The 27,722-nt window shown below is 32.1% G+C and overlaps 2 pseudogenes; both read left to right on the top strand.

Moving 5' to 3' along the window:
* Positions 1-79: 79 nt before the first annotated feature.
* On the top strand, positions 80-1,876 carry LOC120145967 (annotated as a pseudogene).
* A 22,100-nt stretch (positions 1,877-23,976) lies between these two features.
* LOC120145883 lies at positions 23,977-26,500 on the top strand (annotated as a pseudogene).
* Positions 26,501-27,722: the final 1,222 nt, after the last annotated feature.

The raw sequence follows: 27,722 nt of genomic DNA, 5'->3' as shown, positions 1-27,722 counted from the left end.
TGGCTTTAAGTTTTAACGATTAATCTCCATTGTTGAACCTTAGCAGAAGCTTCAGCATCAGTTTTCTCTTCTAACAATCATGGAGAAGAAAGGGAGAGTTGTAATGGAAAAGTTCGAGCTTGGGAGATTACTTGGGCAAGGAACATTGCCAAGGTTTACTACGCAAGAAACACCACAACAGGCCAAAGCTGCGCCATTAAAATCATTGACAAAGAAAAGATAATGAAAGGCGGCTTGATCGACCAAATAAAACGTGAAATCTCTGTTATGAGACTCGTGAAACATCCAAATGTTGTTCATTTGTACGAGGTGATGGCAAGCAAGTCGAAGATTCGTGATGGAATATGTTAAAGGAGGAGAGCTTTTCAGTAAAGTCGCCAAAGGTAAGCTCAAAGAAGACGATGCCCGACAGTATTTCCAGCAACTAATCGCGGCTGTCGATTATTGCCATAGTCGAGGCGTTTATCTCCGTGATTTAAAGCCTGAAAATCTCCTTGTCGATGAAAACGGGAACCTTAAAGTTTCTGATTTTGGATTGAGTGCTCTGAGGGAATCAAGGAGACAAGATGGTCTTCTTCATACAACATGTGGAACACCAGCTTATGTTGCTCCTGAAGTTATTGACATGAAAGGCTACGATGGTGCCAAAGTAGATATTTGGTCTTGTGGGGTGATTCTTTATGTTTTGTTGGCTGGCTTTCTTCCATTTCACGATGAAAATTTGATGGAATTGTATAAAAAGATAAGCAAACGTGAATTTAGATGCCCGCGATGGTTCCCGCCGGAGGTTCGTAAGCTTCTTTAGAAGATTCTTGATCCTAACCCTAGTCATAGAATCACAGTGGCCAAAATCATGGAAAATAGTTGGTACAAGAAAGGGTATAAACATATCGACACCGGATCGGGATCGGAATGATGACTCGATAATCAAAGACGTTCATGCAGCTTTCGACGACTGGTCCTCTTTGCCATCAGGAAACGAGGATGATGGCGACGGTAGTTTTTAAACCAATCCCTTTGTTTTTAGTTTCTGTAGGAATAGAACACATTCCATTCTTTTATAATTTCTTGTTATTTTATTATAGGTATAACGATAAAAGATGTTCTTTAACGTTATGTTAGATTATTCCCAATGTTTCATTTTAGGATAAAAAGATTCTTCAGTGAATAGAATTAATTAGTCAACAAATGATTAACGCTTTAAAATAGTATTTTTTGCTCTAGAATTGAACATTAAAAGTCAAAATGTTCTAAAAAAAGGGCTAAAGTAATTATTTAGTCAAATATTAGTGTTTTTTTATTCTAGAGTGAAACGGTTCCAAAAGAATAAGAATTAAAATAACTATTTAATTGAAACATTTGAAGTATTTTTTGATATTACGTGTTTATTATAAATACTAAATAGGGCTTACAAAGTTTGTCAAATCTTTCTTCCTTTCAGATAAGACACAAGGGTGCATAATGACACCAATTTTTTTCAATGCATTCGATCTTACTGCACTCTCACAAGGTTTCGACTTATCGGGTTTGTTCGAGGAAGATTTGGATCAAAGGGATTGCTCCCGATTCACGACGAAAAAACCGACGACGGATATTGTTTCCAAGTTCCAAGAAATAGCCCAGAGCGAGTGCTTTCGGATAATGAACAAAGATGGGAAGGTGAAATTGCAGGGCGTTAAGGAAGGGAGGAAGGGACTGCTGGCCATTGATGCAGAGATATTCGAGGTTACGCCATCTTTTTTATGTGGTGGAGATGACCAAAACGTCTGGGGATACGTTGGAATATAAGAAGTTTTGTAAGCAAGAACTCAAGCCTTCGTTGAAGGACATTGTTTGGGCTTGGCAAGGATCAGAGCAGCAAAGAATCGACACTTAATCTACCTTAACAGCTTTGCTTTAATTTGACTCCTTTTTTTGTGTCTTCAATTATATATTTATGTATGTTTGAAAAATTGTTGGTTAAAAAATAATAAACCTATAAAAGAAAATTAAAAAATTACTTTTATTTAAAGAAAATAAAATTTATTCTATCTCTATACTCACAAATAGCATTACGTTAAATTTATCATTCATGCACAAATAAAATTATAAACTCCTCTCACAATAAGATTATAACGTTCGCAATGACGAAAATATATTATTTATTTATAATCATATAGTAGTTAATCACCAATATTTATTTATTAAGATTTTCTATCAATTAATAATAAATTTATAACTTAATTAATTTTTAATTAATAGAATTATAATATAATTTTAACTAAATACTGTCAATTAAAATTTGAATTAATCTCTAACAATATATAATGTAATGCTGCCCAGAAGATATCAGAACAAGCATAGAGCGAGATGGGTCGCCAATTTGGAAAGTGCTTGCGAAGCTCCCTAAAAATCTTGGGTTGTATTACTTACAGGAAGCTCTTAACTGCGGGATTGGGACAAGCAAGCTTCCCTATGTGTAACCAATGGATTGAGACGATTTTGCAAGCCCTCAAACGACCAAATCCTTACATTCTGGGGGCTGGATCACAAGATTGTTATATCCCAATCCATAAGTTGGGCTTCAAGAGGCTCCTACTGTTTTGGACTGTCAGAACCTTACCAAACTTGGTATTCTCCTATGAACATTTGAAACCGCCAAAACAAATGGGTTTATGATAAAGAGCTTCAACGGGATAGATGTGGTGAATGCGGCGTGGATTCTTGGGTTCGAGTTTAAAAGGCCTTCGGGATCTCTTCCAACACCTCAAGATCGGTGAGCACACGCAACAAAAAAAAAATCTGGGTCAAACTACTCGATGGACGCATCAAAATTATTCACAATACACATATACTCTATAACATAATTATTTAAACTTGAGATCTTCAAAGAAAACAACACCGTCTACCTTGCATCCCTTTCTACAAGTGAGGAAGTCGATATCATTGTGCTACCAATCAGTCAGATTAACATTTAATGAACTTTGAACAAAGAACATTGAATGATAAATTGTGGGAGATTTGATTCCTGAAATCAAGTCATGTCTTGACCGAGCCAGCCAACCATACAATGATTAATGTCGAGACAGGTACTGAGTTGCCTTCCCTACTTGAGCCTCTTGCTAAACGTGGACCCAGAGGTTCTCCCGGAAAGGAAGAGTCGGAGTTAATACCACTTTCACAACCACGCTTGTTCTTGGGCTCATTGCTCATGTGGGTGTGTTTACACACCTTCTTCACTTTACCTTTGTTGTTGTGTGTGCTTAGATTAGTTTCTTTGGGTAAACTATACATTTAGTACTCCAACTATTACTTTTGTTCTGTTTTGGTCACCTAATTATTTTTTTTCAAAATCATATCTAATATTTAATTTTGATTTCCTTTTGATCACTTACCATTAAAAAATAATATTGTTGTTGACATGTCACCACAAGATAATGCCACGAAAAAAAAAATAAAAAAAATGTCTAACAATTTTATTTATTTTTGGATAAAGTATACAAGTGGTTCCCCCGACTATAGGGCATTACTTTGTTAAGTCTCCCGACTATTAAAAGTTATAAAATGGTACAAGGTAACTCAATATAATTTATTAGTACGTGAAAAGTACAAGGTAATATTTGTTCAAAGATAACTTTCAATCATTTGATATTGAACGCTCTCACTCCTAGCATTCATAATGCTCGAATCTAGAACTTTAAGAAATAACAATAATTCTTTTACCATCAAAATAGTAATGATAACTTAAGTTTAAAATGGAAAAAGCACGTTGGGAGTTTACAAGTTATGATCCTTGTAATATCCTATTTTTATTCGTCATGCTTTATTCTGAACTAATTTTGGACTCAATTATATTTTTGACTTTTTCTTTTACTTTGTTTTCATTTCCGTTCGAGGAAACCTAAAAGCAGTGACGAAAATTGGTAATAGAGTTTAGGAAGGCCGCCAACTTAAAATTTTTTAAAAAAATTAAAAGTTTAAATTAAAATTTTAAAAATTTTGAAGGGTTCGGTTTACATTTTAAAAAAAATTGGGTTCTAACTAAAATTTTTAAATTGTTGAGAGGCTTAATGAGATTTTTTTAAAATTATGAGAGGAGTTTAATTGAGAAATATTCCAAAAAAGGTAAAGATTAATATGAATTTCTAAAAATTTTAAGAGAGCCAAATTAAATATTTAAAAAAATTAAAGGTCTAAATTATAATTTTTTAAATTGTGTGGGGGGGGGGGGCGTGACCCCCGCTAGCCTCCACTTAGTTCCGCCGCTGCCCAAAAGGAAGCAAAATAATAATAATAAATAAACATTTGCTATTGCTATTATTGACTAACAAAGCTCGTTCGATTACATCCATTACAAGCACCCTAAAAGCAAATATTCATCACTCCGCTTAAACCAAAATACATTTACTCAAGATAATAGCTATTTCGGATGTTATAATATTCTTATGGTAATAGTGTACCATAAAACACATTCTTAAAGTATCATATAATTTTTTATAATGAAATAATGGATATCATAATTAAGATTTTAGAGATTAAAATAAATTAAAAAAAAACTTAAATATTAAATAATAATTAATCATAATTTGATAAGTTAGAATATCACATAACCCTATAATATTAGATTTTATTATCACGAGAGATGCTATCCTACTCATACGTGTTAGATTTCGTTACAATCGAGAAACAAGTCCTACAATAAAATATTCATTCCACGTCAACATTTTCCACCTTCCTCTAGGAATGGCAATGGGGCGGGTTCAGGGCGGGTTTTGCTCTCCCGTTCCCGTCCCCAAAATGAATCCCCGTCTCCGTCCACATCTCATTCCCAGTCAGGTTTTTTATCGGGGATCCCCGTCGGGGATTTTTTTACCCCGACCCCGAACCCGACCCAAAATATTGTACCCGAACCAGAACCCGACCCGATCCCGAGAAAAATCGAGCAGTCGTAGTTTTCATAAAAAAATAGAAAAAACGATCACAAAAAACTGGAAAATTAGTCTACATGATTTACAATTCAAACTACAGTCACAAATTCAAACTCAATTCTAAATAATTGTCTAAAGTCCAAAATAAAACACATACATAATTAAATACAAACTTGTTCCGATATTCAAATTATACAACGAAGATGCATACGTAATATTATATCAAATAAAGTCATCCAAAATCATCGTGCCACTTTTGTCACTTTCTTTGGTAGCTCCCTACATTGAGAAATTCATCAAATAAATCAACCAAATTTTACTGTAATAATTATGAAAGCATGTTACCAAAATAATAATGTTTTTATAAACATTATTTGAGCGACAATATGCATCGATCTCTTCTGAACAAGTTTCTATAAACAAAATAACATAAATTATCCTTTAACACAAATATTATTCAAAAAGGAAATGACATATAAATTAATATAGAATATAGTGTTATCGACTTACCTCGAATCTCATTCAACAACCAACTTTGCGTACACATTAAAAGCCTCCAAAGTTTTTTGATGAGGTCGACTTCGATGTGGACTTATTAATCTTCCACTAGTGTTGAATGCGGATTCTGAGGTAACATTGGAAACGGGAATTGCTAAAATATCTTTTGCTATCATTTGAAGTGTCGGATACTTACCTCCATTCGTCTTCCACCAAGCCAACAAATCAAGATCCACGTCTTTAGGCAAAAGCTTCTCTTTCAAGTAGTTGTCCAATTTGGCCATATCACCCGAGTCATCATTCTCACTAGCTATTGAAGCAATGTCGGACAAGAGTTTTTTGAATCTACCACGATACTCAGATGACAATCTCGAACTCATGGAAGATGAACCATTCAACCACCTATAGTTTAATAGAAGTAATGTTTAATTTAGTATATAAAAATAAGTATAAAGTTGATATTTTATAGGTAATACGGTAATACCTTCATAGCTTCTTGCACATGGATCGGTAGATTCATATTCTTTAAATAAAGTTCTAACAAAATCCTCAAGAGTTTGAAACTCAACCTTTGCCTTTTCAGGTCCATAAAGTACAGGTATAAGCAACTCTACAAATTTTAACTTGTACCGTGGATCTAAAACCGCTGTCATCCCCATAATCCCATTAATTACAGACCAATATTTATCAAACTTAGAAAGCATTTTATACGCCATCAAACTAATCTCATCAATTCCAGATTTTGTCCACTCTTGCAAAGAATAACCAAACTCATATATCAATGGGAAAAAGACATTCACCGTAGGATACTTGTTACCAGAAAACATAAGAATTACCTCAAAAAATAATTGCAGTCTTTCACATATCTCCTTTGCTAACTCCAAATCAAGCTCTGTTGGCAAACAAGTATACCTTGACTCTCTTAGCTTTATCGCGTGAAAACATCTTTATAACGTATAGAGACACTAAGCATCAAAAAAGTATAGTTCCATCGAGTCTTGCAATCAATGATCAACTTCTTTGTGTATTCTATTCCTAGCTGATGAGTTGCTTCCTCAAATCTTTGCTCCCTATTTTGTGATGCACCCCAAAACGAAACACTATCTCTAATTCTTTCAATCCCCTCCTTGATAATAGATAAGCCATCTTGAACAATCAAGTTAAGAATGTGTGCGCAACAACGCATATGAAACAATCGGCCTTTCAACATGAGTGATCTTAATGGAAGCTTTTCTAATAACTTGTTAATAATTGCATCATTTGTGGTACAATTATCAATGGTAAGAGTAGACAACTTTCTATCGAGATTCCAATCACATAAACAATCATAGAGCATTTCAGCAAGAACATCAGTTGTATGTGGACATGTCACATAAATAAACATGTTTACAAATTAATGCGTTAGTATAAGTGCAAAAAATACAATTAAACTAACTTTATATTATAATACACCTCAAGATTCGACTTTGCAAGTTCCATTGCTCATCTATGAAGTGTGCAGTGAATGCCATAAACCCTTTTTTTTTATGGTTGGTTGTCCACATATCAGTAGTAATTGCTACCCTACTTGTGTTCCTCCCCAATAACTTCATAGTTCTTTTCCTTTTAAACTCGTAAATCTTTAAGATGTCGTTCTTGACGGTATTTCGAGATAGAACCTTAAACAAAGGTTGAAGGCCTCTAACAAATTTCCTAAAACCATGGTGCTCTACCATTGAAAGAGGATACTCGTGCACAATTATCATCTCCGCGAGATATTTCCTTGAAGTGTATGCATTGAAGGTGTAGTTGGAGAGATATGATGAACTACCATCAACATTCTTTTGCTCCTTTACCAAGATGCTTTGACGTATATTTCTTACTGTTCGTCTTGGACAACGTTCAAAATGGTCTAGTAAATGTTTTGTGTCATTTTTGTTATTTCCTCCTAATTTTTTTCTGGCAATAGTTACATTCCGCCTTATCTTCACCATTCACTTTCATTTTTTTAAATGGTTCCACACCACTGATCTTTTGCTTTTAACGTCGTACTTTTCAGCATAATCGAAAGTTTCATGGGTATTAGACTCGTTTTGGGTATTACACTCATTTTGAGTATCAGACTCGTTTTGTGTAGCAGAGTTACATGGGAGTGGTTGATTGGAATCTTTTACCCCTTAACTGCTTGCTAAAGGACTAGGAGTAGGAGTGTTTGATGTAGATTTATTACCTTGTGATTCCATATGGCCTGAAAAAATCATATATAACAATTAACTTTGATACATTATAACAATTATCAAGAGTAGAACTGTAGAACTAACCATTTATAATTCATAAAAAAGAACTAATGTGTCTAAAAATGAATTACATAAAGCTGTATGATACATTATAACAATTAACCTTGTGATTCCATTAATATGAGCAGTAAGCCAGTAACCACAAAATGGTTTCCCCAAAGTCCTTTCTTCCATTTTATAAGATTATCACTCTACAGTAACCACAAAATCCAACAAGTAAAATGAGCAAGGAACTGTGGCACATCTAATTCGATAAGTGTCTCTAAAATGAGCAAGCTAGACTTTCATCTTGCTACAAATAAATACTCAAAAACCAAGTAAATGTACAACAACCCCAGCATAGGGTACAAACGAATGAGACTAGGTGTTAATGCAAGTAAAGTATTGAGGAAAGTTGCAGGGACTGCCAAAGAAGATATGCTTCTCAATAACTGTATCGAGAAATTCGGTGAAGGAAAATGGCATCTTTTTCCTCTTAAAGCAGGTAAAACATAATATACTTTCAATTCTTCTTGATATATTAAATAAAAAAATCATTTTATAAATCGCTGCAGGAAGAGATCGAAGAGTTGTAGGCTGCGATATTACCTTATACCAAACATAAAAAGATGAGCGATGACAGGCGACGGGGACGGCGACCGGTCTTCAATCATCGGTCGGCGGTAGGCAATCAATTGTGCGGCGGTAACGAAGAATCGAAGATTGAAGCAGTGAAGCTTACCTGCCTGCGGCTGCGAAGGAATAACAAATACAAAGGGGAAAGTGAGAACTGGTAAACCTAGGTTAAATGCTTTGTTTGTATTATATATAATTAATATAAAAAATATAAAATATTATATATATATATATATATATATAATCGGGGCGGGGATACCTTGCCCCGATACCGAACCCGAACCCAAAAAAATCCTTGAATTTTACCCCCGATACCCGACCCGATATTATTCAAACCCGACCCGAACTTAACCGAGTTTCGGGTTTCCCCGTCGGATTCGGGTCATTCTGCCATTCCTAGCTTCCTCTCTCTTTCCTCCGCTTTAAACTAAAAACACAATAAATTAAAATATTTACCCAACTATTAAAATTAACTGGGCTAAACTAAGTATTCCAACTATTACCTTTGTTTTTTTTGTCACTTAACTATTTTTTTAAAAATCATATTTAATGTTATGTTTTAATTTTCTTTTGATCATTCATTATTAAAAATTTAACAGAATTATTGATATAACCTTTTTTTTTAATTTTTCAATGTTACATAGTATTATCTTACAATGACATATCAACATCACCATTAATTTTTAGAGGAGAGATATCAAAATGAAACTACATCTTAACGTTAAATATGATTTGGAAAAAAAAATTAGGTGACTAAAACGAAATAAAAATGATAGTTAAGGTACTAACATATAATTTATCCGGAAAACTAAAGGTTTACACAGAATCCACCAAGCTCCGCCGGCGCTGTCGCTTGTGACCACCCATCATCTACTATATGTTTGGAGACTGCAGATTGTTTAAATTCATTCAAAATTCATTTAATGCTTTTATCCTACTTAGATATGTAAATGAGAAAAATAAATCGAGAGTTATTTGAGATCGATTTAGTAAAAGTTTAGTTAATTCTTAAATCGAATAAATTCAATTAGAGTTCGAATTTTTAACAAACTAAAACATGATACTTGATATTATACTTGAAAAGCTCACGAGTAACTAAAAAAAATAATATATTTAAATTTAAATTATCAATAATATTCAAATTTATATGTTGTTTCTTTTTTTTAAAATATACTCCCTCTATCCGACTAAATGTGTCCCGTTTGATTTTTAAAATTATCTCATTTAAAATATCCTATTGGAAAAGTTAACAAATGAAAAATATTTATATTTTGTTTTTTACCCTTATAAGTCTCATTCTTTTGCACCTATCAAAATAAATCTATTAAGTATATCAATCACTTTTTAGAGACAATTTCTCATTTACATTGGTCAAATGTATCTCTTAAAACTATATGCATAGTTAATATATGACACAAATTATGTGACGGGATGAGTATAATATAATGCTTTTATGTATTTAAGATTCCGATTTGAGCTCGATTTTGAACTTCAATCGAACTAAGTCTGAGAATATTTCGAGTTCAAGTTTTTTCGAGCTCGAGTCGAGCTTCAATTTTTTTATTTCAAGACAAGCTTGAAAATTTTAAGCTTGCGAGCTTTCGAGTCAAACTTGAAAATTTTAAGCTTATGAATTTTTTAGTCGAGTCAAACTTAGTTTTGCTTCAATTTTTTTATAATTACTTTTTAAAATGGTTAATATTGTGATGAGATAACCATTATGAAAAGTTTTTATTATAAACCAACGATACATAAATAAACTATCAATGAATTTCAATAAATATAGATCCATTATGAAAAACAGAAAATATTTTCAAGTTTTAAAAAATTGAAGCAAAACTTATAACTTTTTAAGATTTTATTAAATTTGTTTTTATTATTCGCAATTCTTTATTTTATGAAAAATTTTACAACATTCGTCGAGCGTGGATGAGTTCTGTTAATGATGAAGATCATTAAATTAATTTGTAAAATATTATATTATAAAGTATTAAACGTATAATTATAAATTAGTTAAAAATCTAAATATAATTTAATTAAAATATAATATTTATAAAACATTAGTTTTTAGGATAAACTATATCATTGACCACCTTTTACTTTACCACCAATTTTTCAATTTTGTCAATCAGATCGCCTAATTATTTAAATATTGTCAATCAAGTCACCTAAAATTTTAAGCTTATGAATTTTTTAGTCGAGTCAAACTTAGTTTTGCTTCAATTTTTTTATAATTACTTTTTAAAATGGTTAATATTGTGATGAGATAACCATTATGAAAGGTTTTTATTATAAACCAACGATACATAAATAAACTATCAATGAATTTCAATAAATATAGATCCATTATGAAAAACAGAAAATATTTTCAAGTTTTAAAAAATTGAAGCAAAACTTATAACTTTTTAAGATTTTATTAAATTTGTTTTTATTATTTGCAATTCTTTATTTTATGAAAAATTTTACAACATTCGTCGAGCGTGGATGAGTTCTGTTAATGATGAAGATCATTAAATTAATTTGTAAATATTATTATAAAGTATTAAACGTATAATTATAAATTAGTTAAAAATCTAAATATAATTTAATTAAAATATAATATTTATAAAACATTAGTTTTTAGGATAAACTATATCATTGACCACCTTTTACTTTACCACCAATTTTTCAATTTTGTCAATCAGATCACCTAATTATTTAAATATTGTCAATCAAGTCACCTATCGCTAAATATTAACGGAGGAGATGATGTGACAGTTAATAAATTTTTTATAATTACACATTTAGTCCTGGTTACTTACATATTCTATTAATTTGGTCCTAACTTTTAATTAATTCAATAAATTTCATTCTCAATCAGATGATGACATGTGTCACTATGTGATTAAATTTTTTTCTTAATATTTTTATTTAATTTAATAAAGTTTCCATCCAATCAAATTGTGTCACATATCACCAATTGAATGAATATAAAATAAATTAAATCAATAACTATTGCTAGTGGGGTTTGAACTACCAATTGAATGAATATAAAATAAATTCAATCAATAACTATTGCTAGTGGGGTTTGAACCCAAGACTTAAGGAGAGGAAACAAATGTCCTAACCATTGGGTTGCATTATTCAAATAACAAACCTATCACGACATAATATATATAGTTAATGGCAATAAAAAAGGGAAAATGACCTAATAAGAACTCTAACATGGAATAATTGAATAATACGATAATATATATATATATATATATATATATATCTATATATATATATATATATTATAATATTATAATTGATTGATATGTGAATGAATTTTATTTATATTTTAAATCATTTTAATGAAAAAATAAAAAAAAATTAATATATTATAATTGAAATATAACAAAGAGTTTCGTTGACTTAGAATTTTACTGATATTTGAAGGCTTATCGTAGTAAGCATTTTAACTGATGCATTGACTTATTTATATCCCGGTTAGAGTAAGAATTTTATATTTTATTAATTATTCATTATAAATTTGAAGCAAAGTTTAGGGGAAACTTGATTTTATTGAATTAGTCTAATTTAATATAGAGTTGTTAAATAAGATTAGAATCCGATCGACATTATAATATTTTAAAATATAAGATATGATACATTTCAGTTCAATAAAATTAGAATAATGAAGAAAAATTGTTAATTTAAAATATGTAACATGATACATTTCAATTATAACATATTAAATTCACTTTTATTTTAATTTTTGTATTAATTGTGATTTAAAATATAAATAAAAATATTCTTTTATTAATCAATTATAATATTTGTTTATATATTTTTTTATATTTTCATGCTATTCAATTATTTCATGTTTGAGTCCTTATAAGGTCATTTATTACCATTATCAATATTATAAATTATATAGATTATGTTCCATTTACTAGACAAATTTAGTGGTCCAATTGAATGGTTAGCGTGCTCAGTTTTTCGACTTGTGTCCCAAGATCAAACCCCACAAGAAGTGGTTATTGATTTAATTTATTTTCCATTCATTCAATTGGTGACATGTGGCACCATTTGATTGATGAAAAAATTATTAAAAAAAATATTTAAAAAAATCAATCACATAGTGACACATATCACCATCAGATTGAGGATTAAATTTATTGAATTAAATAAAAGTTAGGACCAAATTAATAGAATGTGTAAGTAATAAGGACTAAATTTGTAGTTGTAAAAATTTTATTAACTGTCACATTATCTCCTCCGTTAATATTTAATGACAGGTGGCTTGATTGACAAAATTTAAATAGTTAGGTGGCCCGATTGACAAAATTGAAAAATCAGTGGTTAAAGTAAAAGGGGTAAATGGTTAGGTGGTCAATAGTATAGTTTACCCTAAAAACTAATGTTTTATAATATTGTATTTTAATTAAATTATTATAACACTCACAGACCGATGCGGGTGACCCGATCCGATTCGAGATGTCACATTAAAGCCACGAAGCGACACACAATAAAAATCCCAGAAAATTTAAAAATTATGTTAAAATGCGTAAAATCATAAAATAATTTATAAATAATACAAATTCATAAAACCATTAATGTGTTATAAACAGGACTAAAATCATACAAGTTTCAGACTCTGATATAAAAACATAATACAACATACATGCCCCCTAATCACATGCACCGTACTCCGCTAGCAACGCTGGTGGAACTCCTTTACTGATGTCGATAGTTGCACTGATACGATTCTTTTAACCTGAAATTATGAGTAAAAGAATGGGATTTGGGAAGCTCAGTAATATAGAACTACCAAGTGATGTTGAAGGACATGCAAATAAATGGGAAAACATAATTTTCCTTATTGATTCAGATGTTTACAGGTTTTCGGTTTGAGCTGAGATTCCACTGATATTTCTTCGAGTAAAAAAAATAAAGATTTCAGTTCGTAGGAAACATTCAGATGACCAATTTTAAGAGATCATAATAGGATATCTAGTGTGTTCCAACAAAACAGAGTAACGAATATAAATCCTTTAAAACATTTATAGTTTAAAACATATTTTTTAAAAACACATAATACCCTCCAACTGAACACCGTTTACAGTTCCTCAGAACTGCATCCATAAGGACTTACCCTAAGCACACAACAAATAAGCCACCCTAAGGGAATACCTTGGGGCCTACCCAAGTATCTCTTAGGTCCGTAAGGATTTACTAGCTTGATCAGAGCTAAACCTCTATACTCCAGAATCCTACCCATGTAGTATATAGTAGAAATCAGATGTAACAGTAAACAACAATATATGGATGGTGATCCAGTAAAATCTTGTAAGAGTGACCATGAAATAAATCACATAACTTCCCTCCACTTGTACACCATATGTAGTCCCATGATTTACCCAAGGGAGTACCTTGGGGCCTGAGAGTCTACCCAAGGGTCAACTTAGGTTTGTAAGGATTTACCAGCTTTATCAGAGATGAACCTCCATACTCCAACCTACCTAGATAATGTCCCAATAAAATAGTTCAAGTAGTAACCAATAGATTCCATGATCCATAAATCAGGAACAATCATTTTTTCAGTGAAAACAGAAAACCAGATAATACCTTTCATGTAACTATAGTTCATAAACCAATAGACTCTATGATTCATAAATTAGGAACAATCATATTTTCCAGTGAAAACATGAAACCTAATAACACATTTCAGGTAATCATAGTTCATAAACCAATAAATCAGTGATTTCAAAAAATCACATTTTAAAATAGGTTAAACATTTACATGCCACATATGGAACACACTAAAGGATACATATATTATTTGGAGATACTTGGTATTTATAAGGTAGTGAACCATGAAACTTTTGTAATTTAATAGGATTTTAGAATCAAGAACCCTATAAAAAAGGGTTTGATAACTAATTGACATCATTAATTCAGGTTGTGATTTATCAAGATCATACAATATACACATATTTTTCGTAGGTAATAGTATCAAGAAGGCATTCAGAATCTTTTACATCAGAATTATTGAAGATTCAGACATAACATGAGTGTTCCCATTATTTAGGCAAATCAGGGGCATTTAAGACATTTGGTTCTTGGAGAATTCTTAGTAATTTAACCTAATAAGAGTAGAGTGATGATTTATGGTATTTAAGAATATATATATATATATTGAATTATCAGGATTTCAAGTCTAATTGAACCAACGATCCTAACACTGTGATACTTGTCAATCATTCGGACTGTGATACTTCACAATTATTCACTTCTTATTACTGACTGCTCCAGTTAATCTGATCAATATCAAAATCATCCTTGATCAGTTCTTGAGGAGACGAATAGGCATTTCATTGGTATTTATTTCATTTTCATGTTGTAATAATATCTTGACTTGTACGACGACTTGGGTCGTGCTCCATAACCTTTAGAGGCAGTACAACATTTAGGTTCATCGGTGTTTCCATAGTCTATCCAAAGACATTCACTTGATCCAAGTCATAAAGGTATTTAGATCATCTCGGTATTCGAGGTTATTTTAGTCATTCAAGGTTCAAACTCATTAGATATTTAAAAACTTGAGATCCATCATTTAAATACTTCAATGACGTGACGCACTTCCAATAATCTAGTCTTCAAATAATCATTCAAAAACAATGAAATCGGCGTATTAAAATTTTCTAAACGTAAGAGTTTATTTTTGGGGTTTTTAAATAGCTAAGGAATTTAATCAGTGATTCCAAGGTTCAAGTGAATCAAAATATAAGTTCTCAGGTCGTCTTCATTATCATAGCCATCAAAGGTCCTTTTTACGCTTTATGGGTATTATCCTAATTTGAACGTTGGATGTTATTTTAGTTATTTCGTAGCTCAAAGACATTTTGGTAATTCAGATTAATCCAAACATATGTACATTTTTTGGTAATTTGGTCAGATGTATCTATTCAACATTATTTTTGGCTCTTAGAGGTAATTATGGTCATTTTGCAGTGCAATGGCATTTTGGTTAACATACAATTCAAGGTTATTCCAGTCCTTTCCTTTCGTTCAGTCTTTTCATTTAATTCAATTTTTCTGAATTATTCAAAAAAGAATAGTGCTTTCTCTCTCATGTCAATTCATGTCATTTTATCCCATAGGGGAAATTTTGTAATTTTATACTTAGGTGATTCCAGTATTAAACTTTTTAACAAAAATAGTTAGAATTTAATAATAATTCTGAGGTTATTTGCTCTTCAGGTTAATCACTACACTTGAAATTATTTCTCATCAGTCTTTCAATTTGTTTATGTAATTCGATCGGGTATTAATCAATTTATCATTTAAACTGTATTCGGTTCGATTCTATCCATAACCAAACATGCATATAGATCAATCGTATATATTCACGTGTTTATCAATTATCAACATATTCCATGAAACATGCAAAGAGGTAGTAAAGTATTACCTTGATTTTTATGCTCCATTGATCGAACATTTAAACTTCATTTGATCACTCTCGAACTTGAATTCACCGTCCAATAATTCCCTGGATACATAGCAACCAAATTTACGTCAAATACTTAACTTAATTGAGAAACCAAAATGAATCTGAAGATAAAACACTGAAAAATGACTTACTGATTGTAAATTTGACAAAACATACTTCGGATCCGGACTCAGGATGTCGAAAAACATAAAATAGGACTTTTCAAAAAATTTTATTTTTTTGGTCAATTGGTCAAAATCAACAGGTTGACTCAGACGAGTTGACTCAAACTGAGTTGACTCGATTGGGTCAAACAGACCTGGTTCATACCGGTTCAGGTCGCTTCAATCCGGTTGGATCGTTTTTAGAAGAGTTATGGGGCGTGGACAAACCCCACACGCGTACGGCGACGCGTGGCGGTGGCGACAAGTTTGGTTCATGCTCCCTGTTCAAGCACTCACCATAATTGACCAAAAACAACTCATATCATCTCAAAAATCCAACCAAAGGTCGACGAAAAAAAAATGATTCGAAGCTTACCCACAGCGGTCAATGGTGGATTTGACAACGGGGCCACGGCGAGGTGCAAAACATGTTGGGTTATGACCTCCACTAGACGACAAGTCCACCAGTGGCAGCGTTGTAACGAAATAATGTTAATATTGGTTAAAATCTGCAAAAGATTAAGGCTACCGATGGGTTTTCATCAAAGCTTTATACGTTATTCATGACTAACAATGTCGATTTACAAAAAGAGGTTTTGAACGCGAGTTGACAACGAACAAGTCGGTGGTGGCGGTGTTCGTCATAACGGTCGGACGACGTCGGTAGGTCGATGATTGATGATGGAATTAAAATAAAACTTCTAGGTTAGGGATTTGGCTCAAATTGCTTTTGGGGATTTAAAAATTCAACCAACAATTTTAAAAAAAACGTCTCATTAATTGTAGCATAAACAATGCCTTAGCCTAATGGTTAAGGCATGGGGTGGTTAAGGGTTCAAGTCACTATAGATTCACCTACTTCATTTCTTATCCTTTTTTTTAAAATGACAAGAGATGGGCAAATTTAAGGTTACGTCCCTAAACTATCGTTAAGCTTGTAAAACAACAATCATACATCGAAATCAAGCATTTTAGTCCTCAAATTTTATTCCTTGTTACGACTTTAATTCAATACTTTACGTTAATAAAATCTAGTCCATAAATTGGGGTGTGACAACTATATTTAGATTTTTAACTAATTTATAATTATACGTTTAATATTTTATAATTTAATATTTTATAAATTAACTTAATGGTACTTATCATTAACGGTGTTTATCCGTACTCATCAAATTTGACATCATCATCCTTATTTTATTCACTTCTACTTTTGTATTTGTGTGGTACTTTTGCATTTGATGATAACCACACAAATACAAAACTATGCGGTTTACATTTCATTTTTAACGGAAAGATTATATAAAAATTTATATTCACTTGAAATTGATAAGAATATGATAAGTTGAATGAAAAAAATTATCATGTCAACATATTAATAAAAATACTTTTTTATTTTCATTTTGGCATTAAAATATCATATCATTCTATTGTTAATGATTTGATAATGTAATAATAAAAAAGTAATTTAAAAAATAACAGAAATTGACTTTTTTTATAAAAAGTATTTAATGACTAATGATTTAGTTTACATTTTTTATGTCATCTCTTTTAACATTTAGAATTTACTTCTTTCCTTAAAGAAAGTTTCCTAAAGGAACGATCCTAGTTATAGGGCGCTATTTGGTTGAGTCATTGGACTATTAAAAATTACAAAATTTTTCCCTGACTTTAATGGAAAATGACGCGTTTAGAACATATGAATAATTAAATGATAATTTTGTAACTTTTAATAATCGTGATACTTAACAAAACAATTTCCTATAATCGGATGACCATTTGTGTACTTTACCCTATTTTAAATATACTCTAATTCATATACAAGTGGGTATTCCACGTAAACGTAATAACTGACAACTACAATAAAGAAGACTAGACAATATTGTAGCAATATTCAGAATGTTTCGAACTATAGAAGTCAATTTAAAATCGGAATCAAATTTAAAGAAATTTGATGCAATTAAATCTAATTTTTATAATACATTGCGAAGTTATTATAATAAAATAAAATCAAAGTGGTCATTCATATTAAAATTACATCAACATCATAATAAATAAATATATACTAGTTTCTTTGACACGTGTATTTGAATATTTTATTTTTGTTATTTATTAATTATTTTTTATTTTATACAAAAATAATCTAAATATATAAATACAAAATACTTTAAATTTTGAAAAAGTTAAATCTTAATTCGAGTAATTGTATATAGAATATATAAAATATAAAATATTATAATAATGGAAAAATCGAATTATCATTTAAGTAGTTGCACAACATTAAAAAAACTATATTATAAGTACTTTAGCCCTATTCTCATTCTTTTCTTCTTTGTTTGATGGACGACAACATTACTTTAAGTATTGGTTGTCGATTGTCTGTGTAACATCTTCAATACCAGGTTAGTGACTAGATTGAAAAATTTCATAAATTGGTGATTAAAGTAGGATAAATGAATAGTTCAATGACTTATTTGAAATATATGTTGAAGGCTGTTTAGTAATTATTGAATGAATTAAAGGGTAAAATAGTCATTTGACAAGTAAGATTTTTATTTTTTCCTTTATAAGATAAGGGAACCACGTGGAAGATGAGAGATTTCTCCAGAGTTCTCTTCTTCTCCTTTCTTCTTATTCTTCACGTGAAGCCATAAGCAAAGGTAAGATCTCTTGTTGGTTGATATTTAGCCGAATTTAAGATTGGGCTTTGATCATTAGATGATAATTAAGATTAAGGAAAGCTTAATTTATCTTAAAACTATAAGATAAAGGAGTCAAGAGAGATTAAAGATTAGAAGTTTTTAAATGAAATCTTGAATGAAAGTTGATAAGTTAAATTGAAAGTTAAATTTGACTTGTCAAGGGTTTAATTAAGAAGTTAGAAGCCATATAATTGGCATTAAAACATGTTGCAAAGTTGGTATAATTCTTGAGTTACATATGAGGAATAGAAATTTGAGGTTAAAGATGGTTTATATGAGTTAAGAACATGAAAGGGGATGAAAGATGAAGCATTTAAGTTGATTTGAGTGGATTTTCGTGCACGAAATGGAATTCTGGGCTAGTGTGCATCGGTACACATTCAACCTGTACCGATGCATCAAGGGTAAATTTCCAGAAAATTTTCAGTGTGTATCGATGCACCCCTTAAAAATGGAAACATCGAATGCAATTAGTGCATCGATGCATAAGGAGTGCATCGATACACCCCCTTAAGATTAAAACATCGAAGGTGATTTGTGTATCGATGCATGGGTAGTGCATCGATGCATATGTTAAGGGATGCATCGATACACTGTAGAATGTACCGATGCACTTTAATGGGAAATGGAATAAATTATTATTTCAGTTAATGAAATGATATATTAAAGTATATCAAATGTGATACTGATAGTGAAACAAGACTCGCGATGATCTATTTCCTATGGTAGTATGCAAAATCATGAGCATGATCATGGGGTGTAGATGAGTATATGTGATATTTGTGATTATATGTAATACATGATTTGTATATGTGCATGACTATATAATGGTGATACGAACCTATAGGATAAGCACTATAGAAACTATGATATATGAGTTATAAAATGAAGAACTATAAAATTCCTATGAGAAGGATTATAGGTGTTATATGAAACTGAATTAAATAAATAGAGTAAACTAGGATTTAAATATGGTGAGATAAGTGATATAAGTCATATGTTATTGTAAAGGTTAGTGTAATAAATCATGTAAACTTGTAAAAGGGAAATGAGACAAGAGAAGTAGCAATTACCTATAAGATTCAAATAAGATTATATGTATAGGTAGCGTAAACTATATAACAGAGACTTAGATATTATACGATTTAAGCCTGAAATGAACATAAGATATAGTCAGGTGAAATTATTATGTGATATGAATTATAGTATCAAAGTACTTGAAATCATATGAGGATGTTATAACAATTAGAAATATAAAGTATATGGCATTAATGTATCAATTATAGGAAAATGAGTGCATGATGTTGTATAAATTATAGAAATTGGTGTAATGAATTATATGAATAAGTGAAAGAGTAAATAAGTTAAGCGATATGACCTAAATTATATTATGAATTAGTGGTATAAGAATATGATATAAAATATGCAATAAGAATCTATGTGTTAAATGATAAATATGAACCTATTAGAACAAGAGATAAGATATGTGACTATAAGTATTGAATACGTATCTATGTGATATTGTTAGGATCGAGTCATTCATTTCTGAACAACTTCCCAATGGATCACCCATCCTTGGATTTTCCTAGTCCAAGCACGCTTAACCACATAGTTTTGAAGCGAATGATCATCATTCCTTCTTAAAACCAATTGGTGATAAGTAGGTGGGTCATTTTAACCTCATATCTTTGTAGTGGGTGATCACTGGGCCAAGGTGGATTCTTGTGGGGCACCCCCACAGTTCACCACGGCATTGCAGAGCCCCGCATCTATAGCGTGCTGTGGGCGGGCCTAGGGGCTTCGTAAGGCACACGTGGGCCTCGGCAGGTTACTCACGCATCGATATCGCACCCATACACGATAGAATCTCTAAGGGTGATCGCTGGACCCTATAACCCAACAATCACCCCCAGCGACACTTGGGGGATTCGAACCTGCAACCTTATCTGATACCAGTTGTTAAGATCGAGTCATTCATTTCTAAACAACTTCCCAGTGGGTCACCCATCCTTGGATTTCCCTAGTCCAAGCACGCTTAACCACAGAGTTCTAAAGCGAATGATCACCATTCCTTCTTAAAACTAGTTGGTGATAAGTAGGTGTGTCATTTTAACCTCATATCTTTGTAGTGGGTGATCACTGGGTTCCCCCAAGCCAATGTGGATTCTTGTGGGGCACCCCCCACAGTTCACCACGGCATTGCAGAGCCCCGCATCTATAGCGTGCTGTGAGCGGGCCTAGGGGCTTCACAAGGCACACGTGGGCCTCGGCAAGTTGGGCAGTCACGCACTGATATCATGCCCATACACGATAGAATCCCTAAGGGTGATCGCTGGACCCCATAACCCAACATATATGACCTATGAGACCATATGAAATATTATTTAACTATGTGATTATACGAAAAAGAATACAATTATCTGTGATAAGCTTTGTGATATGTGAATCATATGAAAACGTTTTACGTGTAAGTGAACCATGTGTCTATGTGTATATGTGATACAAGTTATGCGACATAAGCTACGTGATATGTGACAGTGAACTACGTGTTTATATGAATATGTGAAATGTTATAAATGATAATGCCCATGTTATGTAATATGAGAGCTAGTGGTATAGTTGGCATGCCAAGAGTCGATGGTTTACCTATGTTCTACGGAACATATGGAAAGAATTACCTATGTCTTTCGGGACATATGGACAGTATACCTATATTCTAAGGAACATATGGACAGTTTACCTAGGTTCTTCGAGACCTATGGACAGTTGCCGAGGTTCTTTATAACCTCTGGATATGTCCTTCTGGACAATTATACAAGCTATGGTGACAACATAGTGCACAACCTCAATAGACTTACATATCTATAGTTCTCAAAAGTGTACACGGGCTGACAACATAGTGCACAACCTCAATAGACTTACATATCTATAGTTCTCAAAAGTGTACACGGGCTAACAAAGAGATAATAATAAATATGTCTTACATGTAAAGTATATGCTTTTGTGATATAAATTGTATTATATGATTTATGAGATGATGTGTATATTGCTTGATTAAATGAATCATATGTGGTTTAAATGAATGAATATATGAGTATATGATTATAAGACATAAATAATAAGAATATGGATAGTGGAATAAGGTTAGTGATGGAAATATTGTGAGATATGTATATGTGTATATAACATTGTATGTAATGTTATATTGTTTTGGTGTGACATCATGAGATGATGTGCTTATGCATGTTTAAATAGTTAGAGTTCTTTTATAAATTTAATGCCTCACTAAGTCATAAACTTAGCGTGTGATTGTTTCACACGTAGGTTACAAAAGCGAGAAGAGAAGCTAAGAGAAGCAAGACAAGTTAGCATCTCCCTTACAAAGTTTCAGATCAGAAAATAGATGAATTAATGTATTTGATTATTTTTTAATATAGTTGGCATGTACTAATTGATTGAGTTGAATATGCTCTGATTGAGTTGTAAAATAATTTGATTGTATTTATTACTGTAAAGTATTCATTTTCTCAATTGATGAAATTAAGTTTTTAGTGAATTTGTAAAGAACAGAGTTTTGAAAAGTCAATGTAACACCTCGGATTCGAATCCGGGTTGGATACGGGTTAGGGGTGTTACAGTCTGTATTTCTTATTTTTTATATTTTATATTATATTTTTGTATTTTGTATTTTGTATTTTGTATTTTTTTAAATTTTAATAATTTTATTTTTATAACATATTTTTCTCTATCTTTATAGCACACTTTCATATGTCTTTTAGCACGTTTTTCATTTTCTTTATCGGTCATTTGGTCCTTTTTTCTTTCGTTTAATTTTTTGAAGATTGAATTTGACGTTTTAACGACTGATTAAGATATCGCTTATTTATTATTCTATTGATCTTCTCTACTTCGGACCCTCGGCTTGGACTTGGATACAGGGTTTGCATCTTGATTTACGATTTTCGGTAATCTTTTAGTAGTTTAATCTCTTGTTGTGACTCATTTGCTAATGCAATTATATTTGTTTGTATCATTTTTTGTTCTAGTTTTATAGATGAGTTTTAACATTTTCCTTGTATTCTATGATCTCAAGTGACTAGTTATCTTATATTATTAACTATAATAAATATTCTAATTATATGTTTAATTCCTGAATTTCATTATAATTTTTAATATTTTTTAAATAAAACTAGCGGCTATATTTGTATAAAAAATCAACATAACGCAAATACGTTTTTCTACTATTCAATTTTTGCTGTTTTCATCTATAAAAAGTCATCGATATAAATAAAATATTTATATTATCAATACACTATATAATAATATTATTTTCAACTACGAAATAAATGTCTTAAATTTACCCCCCCCAAAAAAATCAAAGTAAGGAGCAGTCCAACTCGAGAGAAAACGTCTAATACTTAAATTTTTATTTTCGTTCTATTTCGGTATTTATTTGTTTTCAAAATAATATTTATTTGTTTTCAAAATAATACTTAACGTTTAGTTCAATTTTCAATTCAATATTCCACCATTACAAAATTAACGAAATTGCTGACATATTATTTTTTTATTTTTTAAATGATAACATAACATTACCACGATAGGCATGGTTTTGAAAAAAACGTAAAGTTTAGGTATCAAATTGAATAAAAGTAATAGTTTAATTACTAAATTTGTAGTTTATCATATATTTTAATACATTTACTATGATATTAAAATTAATTTTTATTGATTTTTAATACTACTCAAAATCAATAAAGAAATAATTTTAGTGGGAATCAGATCATTTTTAAAATTTTAGTTTGGCCATTATTTTTTTTATTGTCTCGTTAAAATGGTTGTCCCTTGTTCCCATATGTAATGGGGTAAGGGGGAGGTAAGATAGTAGGCTGCCCCCAACACCAGGTTGAGAGCAACTTCCGTAGAAGACCTCCAAATTATGAAATGACCTCCGTGGGACTCGATCCCACGACCTCAAAATTAAGAACCTTGTGCTCTACCAAATGAGCTAGATAATCATCTCTTTTATTGTCTCGTTAAATTATGTAATAATGATCAGAAAGTGCTTAATAGTTTATTTTACCAAACACAAAGTGTTGACTGTTTTTTAGTGGGAATCAGATCATCAACAAATTCATTAATGCAAAGGCTGCTTTTACTTCATCTAATTCCAGATTAATCGTGTCCATTTCTTTATAATTCTTTGCTTAAATGGCCTTCACAAGCATAGCTTTTTTAACGATTATTGTCCGCGGGGCTTAGCACCTTGGGATGAAAGTCGTCAACGGCGGTCTAATTACTGTTTAACTTCTTGGCTTGAATGTACACGACTCATTTTGTATGTCGGGGACGGGAACATAGTTCGTTTAGGGGTATTGCAATCGGGGTTTTTTCTTTGATCTCAGGACGGAGACGGCGGCGCGGGTTATCCAGGGAGAGTGGTTGAGGCTTCTAGAGTGAGGATCGGGGGTAAAAAGCTACGCTTGTTGTTGAAGTGCGATCGCGAGATAGTAAAGCCATCTTTTTGTATGTGATTTTGAGACCTTTTGGAGATCAATGTCTTCTTTTGGAGTGAAGGCAAGTTCAACAAAGACTAGCTTCTTCTTCTTCTTTTCCTGGTCATGCCTTTACATTAGCATGGATAAATCTATAAGGCTGTTGCTTTAGTTGGGTTGCAGATGGAGAATACTTCTTATTTTGTTGCATCTAAGCACAAGCTGAGTACCTTTTTCTTCCTCATATTCCGTTCTCCCACTTCTTATCACCCTTTGCTAGCCTCTTCAGTGTCCAGACTAATAATGCAAGACCAGGGGAATCGCTTAATTGTTGGTAAAGATGAGAATACTGCGCGGCAGCTCATAAGGATGATTAATAGTGATAATCTCCGTTTGGTATGATTCATATACGTTCCTTTTATGAGTGTTTAATGTGAGCTGTTTCTCTTTAACAGTTTTGATTTGTTTCAGGTTGAACAAGCTTTCTCTTCTTTAGCCAATCTTGCTGGAGATGTTTTATAGTGAAATGTTAATAAGATGCGACATCGTGCAACCAATTGAAACTATTTTGAAATCTCCTGTCCTTGAGGATCCGGTTTCTGTGCTGCAATTAGTGGCCACACTGGCCTATGGGTCTGACACTGTAGCTCAGAAGATGCTAACTACTGGTGTTATGAGTTCATTAGAAAAACTGTTCGACCATAAAAATACAGAGGTAACTCTTTGGTTTTTAGTTGATTCTCTTTTTCTTAGAGGTTATGTCTGATTAGCCTTTTGAGTGTAATCAGGTGCAAAGGCTTGCTTTGCTAGCTGTTGGAAATTTGGCATTTTGTCGAGAGAATCGTCAGCTTCTTGTCACTTCTAAGAGCTTGAGAGGTAACTTCTCGTGCGTTTGACAGCTACACCTGAGCCACGAGTAAATAAAACTTTAGAAAGGAACTGGTAAGCGAATGCATGAGCTATTTGACCTTATATGCGGGACATCAACCAGTGGCATTTTCTCTGCTGCACTTGGTATTAAGTTGATGAGCGCAGATCAATTGGAAGAAATATACAGAAACCTTGGTAAGTATATGCTCTACATAAAGAATCATTATTCATCCACTCTATATGTGGTTGTAGTTCACTTTGTTTATTCTCTTCTCCTGTGTTGACTATGTAGGAAAAGTTGTTTTCTCTGAACCTGTGCCAAAGGATAACAAAGTTGCATCTTGGAGAAACAAGTTGGACCGGCTTTATAGAAGTTCATCGCAGAATTTCAGGGTTGTTGCAAAAGGATCTAAAGTATGATTTTCTCTTCTTACGTATATTAATTTGTGCTTCTTTATTGGGTACTGCTGCTAGAGTTCCTTTCATGTCTTTCATAAAAAATGTATGTGCATCTGTATGAACAGAGGTTGAATAATTATATGAAACTATATCCCAAAATAATGAAAATTTTATCTATATTGCCTTTAATCCATTAAACATCGCAATCACATCTGCTGCGACATATTTCTTATTTTGTAAAGGTGTTTTGGTGTGGTGCATTCAACAATTGAAACTATTGTTTGTTTACCTTTCAAAGTAGTCCTTTCTCTTTCAACAGCAAACTGTAGCATCTAGTATAACAGCACGATGCAGAAAAGTTAGAGAGGTTGCTACAGGACATGTGTGGTGATGAAGACGGTGATGACCTACTAATCGAAACAACTGTGAAAAACATTCCAAAAGTTTTTCTTGTGTCAACTTTAGCGAGTTTTACACCCGCTCAGCCTTTTTGTATTCCGCAATTATCAGGTTTGAGGTCAATTGTTCCTTTTTCTATCATATCATACGAACTCTAATTGAGTTCAAGTATTATGTTGGTCCTATAGATATAAGTAGACTATTTAGTTGTCTATTATGGTAATATCTTTGTAGCTGTAGTAGTTTGTTAATACATTGATTTTTCTTAATGTGCAGTACCCTGTGGGAACGCCGGAGGTGCCTCTTGGAACATCTGAAAGTTCCGGAACCACCATGCCAGGATCTCCAACTACAGGTATCCAGGCTGGCTGCAAAAGAAGTGCTTTTGTTGGAAGTTGTAAACATCTTTTGTGGCAAGCTATAAGAGCATCTTGTGCTGCTCCATACTATCTTGATGACTTTTCCGACGGTATTTTCTTCTGCTTGATTTTGTTAACAATTTATTTATGTATGTTTAAGCTTCTTAACCTTTTAAATAGGTGTATTCTGCTGGATCGATGGTGCTCCTTTAGCAAACAATCCAACTATCTTTTCCATACGAGAAGCATAACTTTTATGGCCTGATACTAAAATTGACTGTATAGTTTCAATCGGTTCTGGTTCCTTGCCTACCAAGGTAATCGTTTTTGTTTTGTGTTTGTGTCTTTGCCATCTAAAGGACTTGTCATTAGATCTTCTCGAAATGCATATAAAACCTTTTCCAGTTACCATGACCAGCTGGAGTTTAAATTACCATTTTGTTAGGATATACATGCAGAATATGAGTATGATGGTGCCTTCAATAATGTTCCGAGTTTAAATCACCATAGATTTATGAGTATCTGACGTATTGTAGGCTCGAAAGGTGGTTGGCGATATCTCGATGCGGGGCAAGTGCTGATTGTGGGTGCATGCTCGGTTGATCATGCAGAGGAAGCCTCGAGGACGCTGTTGCCTATGCACACTGAGATCCATTACTTTCGGTTTAATCCAGGTATGAAGTATCGGATCCTGCCGTGTCACGTTCAGGGTTTGTTAGTTATAACCCTTGGTAAAGTGTATTGATAAAATGCATGCCGTTGTTGCAGTCGGCGAACGTTGTGGAATGGAGTTGGATGAGACGGATCCAACGGTTTGGCTGAACTTGGAAGATGCAACAAGGGATTTCATTGAAAAGAATTCGGAGTCCTTCAAGAATGTTTGTGAAAGACTAGTTAAAAATGGATGAGAAGTGGAGGGAGTTATAATAAATCTTAACCGACCAAGTTGTTGTTCCACTGTAAAATATTAATAATGTTTTAAGACAGGAGGGAAAGGAGTTAGGAATTCATCTGAGACCTTCTGTACTGAATCAGATGAGATCAGTAATAAAAGCATCTTTGCCTGAATGAAAACAGTAGATTTCCTAAAATCGCATCAAACTCTGAAATGTGGTATTTATTTAAAAATCTCTAAACAATCGAAAATACACACTCAACAAATATGTAGTTATTCGGATCTAAAATTTTTAAGAAGAATAATATTCTCTTTTACTATTAAAATCAATTGATGAGTTCTATTGATAATTTGATTTTAGTCTTAGAATTTTATAAATCCGCCTCTAACATTAAATTTTGTATTTATCCATATTATCCGACCCCATAAGACACTCTACTAGAAACATATAAATGTGGGTGTCGTAACCGGTTTTTGTCTGGGCACGAAATATTATACTTGGCAGGGAAATTGATGTGAATAAATAATTTTGAAAATAATTTATGAGTCGCCATCGCCTTTGGATCAGGTAGGTCGAATACCTAAAAATTATTTTCTTTAAAAGAGTTTTAAGAAAACATCAATTAAAAAAAATGAACTGATCTGCGTTTTATAACCAAAAATTCGTTCTTTTTAATAATAAAAAGGGAT

The sequence above is a fragment of the Hibiscus syriacus genome, unplaced genomic scaffold (genome assembly GCF_006381635.1).
Source record: "Hibiscus syriacus cultivar Baekdansim isolate YM2019G1 unplaced genomic scaffold, ASM638163v2 tig00110895_pilon, whole genome shotgun sequence".
In the NCBI taxonomy this organism is placed as follows: Eukaryota; Viridiplantae; Streptophyta; class Magnoliopsida; order Malvales; family Malvaceae; genus Hibiscus; species Hibiscus syriacus.
The sequence above is the reverse complement of the archived record's forward strand: the minus strand, read 5'-3'. Positions and strand labels throughout refer to the sequence as shown.